Source organism: Acyrthosiphon pisum, chromosome X (genome assembly GCF_005508785.2).
Source record: "Acyrthosiphon pisum isolate AL4f chromosome X, pea_aphid_22Mar2018_4r6ur, whole genome shotgun sequence".
NCBI lineage: Eukaryota > Metazoa > Arthropoda > Insecta > Hemiptera > Aphididae > Acyrthosiphon > Acyrthosiphon pisum.
The window spans coordinates 69,154,285-69,159,616 of record NC_042493.1 but is presented as its reverse complement, the minus strand read 5'-3'; the positions used below and the strand labels follow the sequence as shown (position 1 = coordinate 69,159,616).

Genomic DNA, 5,332 nt, shown 5'->3' with positions numbered 1-5,332 from the left:
AATATTGTTAAGACTGTAAGAAACAAACTATTATTTTATAAAAATACTATACTTCTTCGAGTAAATTCGGCCACTAGGACCATCCCGACATACATCCTTGCCTCCAATTTTCTCTATTGCTGCCTGTATTCTCCAGTCTAATCCTCCTCCTAACTCTTTCACATCATTTCCAACTACGTCTTCCCACCTCAGACGTGGTCTTCCCAGTGGTCTTTTTCGAGTAGGGTTTTCTTCTAATACCATGCGTATGAGTGGGTTTTGGCTATGCCAAGCATGCTCAGCCCATGCCAATCTTTTGTTCTTTATTGTTTCGAGTATACTGGGTTTATGGAAGAGTGTTTCTAGCTCATAATTTTTCCTTATTCTCCAATCACCGCTTAGCATGTCTTTTACTGGTCCAAAAATCTTTCGTAGTATCTTTCTTTCCAGAACTAAGAGTTTTCTTTCATCACTTTTCCTTAATGGCTATGTCTCGGCTCCATGAGTAATTACAGGCTGTATTAATGTGATGTATAATTGTATTTTTAGATCTTTTGAAAGTGATCTTGATCCCAGTAGTTTTGCAAGACCATAGAGGCATTTATTTCCTGATTGAATTCTTGCACCTATTTCTATTTCGGTTTCGTTTCTCTCTGAGAGTACAGACCCTAGGTACTTAAATCATTTTTTTCTTTTAAAATTTCGGTTGTTGATGTTGAGCGTCGGATATAATCCCATGGTGTCTCGTCTTCCTACCACCAAATATTCCGTTTTTTCTTCATTAATGTGAAGTCGTTTTCTTTTATGCTTTCTACAGCCGATTTAAAAGAAATTTTAGTCCATCTTGTGATTCCTCCATGATCATTAGATCATCTGCATAAGCTAGCAGTCCTATGCAGGATTCCTGGAATTTAACTCCTTCTTGCGGTGTGATATTCATTTCCCTTATTACTTTTTCTACCACTATATTAATTAAATTTGGTGACATAGCGTCTCCCTGTCTTAAACCTGATTTGACTAATATTGGGTCTGTAATTATGTTTCCAACTCTAACTTTGACAAATATCTCCAGAATGCTTATCTCAATCAGTTTTATAAGCTTGTCCTCAAAATGGAATTCTCTCAAGATATTGATAAGGCTTTCTCTGTGTATGCTGTCATATGCCTTCTTAAAATCTATGAAAAGAACATGTATTTCTCTATCGAATTCCAGTGTTTTTTGATATATTTGTCTTAAAATAAATATCTGGTCTATGGTCGACCTTCCTGGCCTGAAGCCACATTGGTAATTGCCAATAACCTGTTCCGATTTCTCTTTTATCCTTGATAGTATATAATTTGAGAAAATTTTATAACCCACATTTAAGAGGGATATCCCACGATAATTATTGCAGTCTTGTTTACTTCCTTTTTTGTGTATTGGACAAATCACCGCTGTCTTCCATTCTTCAGGTATTTTTTCTGTTGTCCAGACCTCATAAATTACCTTCCATATCCAAAAGACCATTTCTTCTCCCCCTTTCTTTAAAAGCTCCGATTGAATGTCATCTTCTCCAGGGGATTTATTGTTTTTTAGTATTTTTATCTGTGATTTTATTTCCTCCAAGGTCGGTTTTTCACAGTCCTGTGACTTTCGGATTTCCTTGTTAAAAGGAAAGATTTCATTCGGTTTTTCACAGTTCAACAGCTTTTCAAAATAAACACCCCATTTCTTTGCCAGTTCTTCACTTGTAGTTATTAGAGAGCCATTATCATCCCTTAGAAATCTTTCTTTCTTCTTATATCCGCCCCTGAGGTCATTCACTCGCTTATACATATCCCTAGTTCTGTGTGCCTTATAGTCTTGTTCTACCATTTCTTCTATATTTAAATGTATTTTCTCTTTTCACATCTCAGTATCTTGCAGGCCTCCCTTTGGCGAGTTCTAAACCTTCTCAAAGTTACTTCATTGCTCGTGTCAATCAGCCATTCTTGTCTTGCTAGTTTTCTTCTTTGCACTGCTTCTTCATAGAGCCTATTGAACCACGGTTTTGCTTTTGGTATTTGTTTTCCTAACACCTTTGTTGCTGTTTCCGTTATACTTTCTTTAACAAGTTCCCATGTTTTATCTACATTTTCTTTTACATCCAGTTGTTTATTTTTAATAATATTTTGAAAGGTTTCTGCATATTCCTTACATATTTGTTTATCCGTTAACTTAACTATATCAGTTCGTCCTCTCTTCATTAGATTGCATTTCTTATATTTCTTAATTTTTACTCTCATCCATATACCAACCAGTAAGTGGTCCGAGTCCATATCAGCTCCCCATAAAGTTCTTATATTCAGAATACTATTTTTGAATCTATCATTTATTAGAACGTGGTCAATTTGGTTTTTATGTCTCCCATTCGGCGAGATCCATGTATATTTATGTATGTCTTTTCGTGGAAACATTGTACTTTTATCCACCATTTATTTTCCTAAAGCAAAGTCAATTAGTTTGATACCGTTATCATTTGTGTTTGTATGTAGGCTATGGCTTCCAATAGTCGATCTGTAGACTTCTTCACGTACTATCTTCGCATTAAAATCACCCAATACTAATCTTATATCTCTTTTCGACTGGTTATTAAGTTTTGGTTATTAAATTAAGTTAAGTTGTACCTTTGTAAACGTTTACATTCAACTTTTGACTTAAAACAATCTTGTGTTCACTTAACTTAGCTTATCTTGAGTTAATTATATTTATTAACAATTTTAATCTTAGTGTTAACTCCACCATTGACGGTCCTCAGTCCGTATGAAAAAGGAGGAAGGCACTTTAGACATTTTTCTTTTTTAGTTGAAGTATTAAGAATTAATCATGCTTCTCTTGGTTTTAAAGTATTGTATTTTTCTTTTAAATTATTTTTAAATCTTAATATTATTATCTATATTGTGTTTTTTTATTTTGTAGGATATACCATACTATCATTGTCCAACTGTGAAGAAGTAGGTAGGTAGCCAATTTTAATAGTGCAGATCTTTGAAGATCAGGATATGTAGATGTGAATTGGAAAGTGGCAACATATACATAGTTCAGACTTCAGAAATTTAGTTAGACATGATTTATGGAAATTGGGTTCATTAATTTTTGGACATTCAAAGTAACTTTATGATAAACATAAGTAAAACCCTAATAAATGTATTTCTTTATTTTGTAGACTATACCATACTACTATAGTACTATTGTCTGATTGTGAAGAAGTAGGGAGCCAATTTTAATAGTGCAGATCTTAGAAGACCAAGATGTGTAGATGTGAATTAGAAAGCGGTAACATATACCTAGTTCAGACTTCAGAAATTTAGTTAGGCATGAGTTATGGAAATTGGATTCATACATTTTTGGTCATTCAAAGTAGCTTTAGAAACCCTAATAAATGTATTTTCTATCTAATAATTGTATTAAATATAATTAAATAAGATTTTATATTTAACTTATGATTTATACAGCAAATAACTAAATTACTAATTGGTACAATTTTAATATTCCAATTCAAAATTGTTCAAAGAGCTTTGGAGCTCAATTTTTCTAAAATAAATAATATATTAATATTAATAATAATAAACTTTATAAACCTAACGGAATATAATTCCAATCTAATTTTAAATATACAGTATGGTACAGACATACAGTGTAAAATATACATAATTATAATATTTAATATACAGATTTACAATAAATAGTTTAAATTTAAATATAATAATAATAATAATAATAATAATGACCCAGTTTAACACTTAAACCATAATAGCCTATATCAATATTGTTCCACAGATTCTGAATTTTTTTTAAATTTTGTTCATTACTTTTATAATGTTTAGTGACTAATATGTATGTAAACTGTTTTGTGCTAAATATGCATTGTTTAATACATTATACAATTTAAAAACTTTTATAATTGCTGTTTTATTTTACAGCTGTTATGCAAAAATCTTATAAAATATTAAATGTAATATGCATTATTATTTATTATATACCAAAATATTATTACTTTTTTTGAGATGTTCATCATGTATAGTGTAAAAATATAAATTAAACTTAAGTAAATGTGGTGTGTGAAGAAAATTATTATTGAATTAATCAATAGTGTTCAACAGTTAACTAACTAAGATAATATAGTCATAGTTGGATAATATCATAAAGTACTGTTTAGACTTAAACGATATATTAAATATTAATAATATCAAATATTATATTATTATATATTCATCAATAGATATTGACTACCTGATTTACATAATTAAACATATTATAAATCATTATATTTGTATAAAGGTATATCAATTATATTAATAGTTAAATGTAATTTAATTAGTTATTACTTAATGTTAGGAACAAAAAAGTTTTTTGTTGTTGAATGCTAGAGATTAACAATATCGCAATTTACACAATTAATATCTTAATATGTTATAAATAATATACAATACTTTGGTACAATATAAAACTTAATTAAGTTTAAAAAAAAAATGTCTGATTCTACCTATATGATAATACCAAATAAATATAGATCACAGTATGTACTTAAAAAAAATTAAAATAAATCTGCTTGGATACAACAATTCAGTCATTAGTATTAATTTTATGTGTATATTAAATTTGCATTATATCGGTATAATAGGTAGTAATTTGTTTTGAATTTCACAATATAACTTCAGCGATGTTCATACGAGATAAATATTTCAATTTTAATGACATTGAACATAAGGGATAACGTATAATGATTTATTTCCATTGTTAATTATTCAAATAATGAATCGTTATGTGTAAGATTGTTTATTTTTGTAGGGTGTAGAATGTCCAAAACATGTATATTGTAATTTTGTTGAATTTATGTTTCGATATTTGGTTAAAAATAAGACATTTGGAAAAAATTTCGTGGGGGATCCAAACCCCCCTGGACCACTCTCAGATACGGCCTTGCTCAGTTGTAAAATTGTATTTGTATTTTGTATATTATAATAATATATTGAAAATTTAAATATTTTTAAATTCAGCGGCCAGTGATAAATGTTATTTGTTGTTTATTCCAAGCCAAATTGATATTATATATTTCATCCATGAAAGTGATATAAACCGTTTTTATTTACTGTCTGGCACGGACTAAGATAAGATTAGTCCGTGCTGTTTGGTTAGAAAAAATCAGATCTCGATTTTTTTTTTTTTTTAATAGAAAACATTTATTACAATGAATATATATCTTATCTTTTCAAAGTGATAACACTAAAATTGAATATTCATTGTCGATAATAATAAACAAATTACTGAATACTTGTTTCAATTCACCTTGCAGTTGCATTTCACCCCATTTTACGGTAATTATAATGTAAT

The 5,332-nt window shown here is 29.3% G+C and overlaps 1 protein-coding gene across 1 annotated transcript in view; it reads left to right on the top strand.

The window, feature by feature from the left end:
- The first annotated feature begins 5,197 nt into the window (after positions 1-5,197).
- The window catches only part of LOC100167675 (piwi-like protein Siwi), a 19,887-nt gene continuing 19,752 nt past the window's right edge, over positions 5,198-5,332 (top strand). Inside the window, exon 1 of the mRNA XM_001948371.5 lies at positions 5,198-5,316. The gene's annotated coding sequence lies outside the window, so the exon portion shown is untranslated. The remainder of the gene's footprint in view (positions 5,317-5,332) is intronic.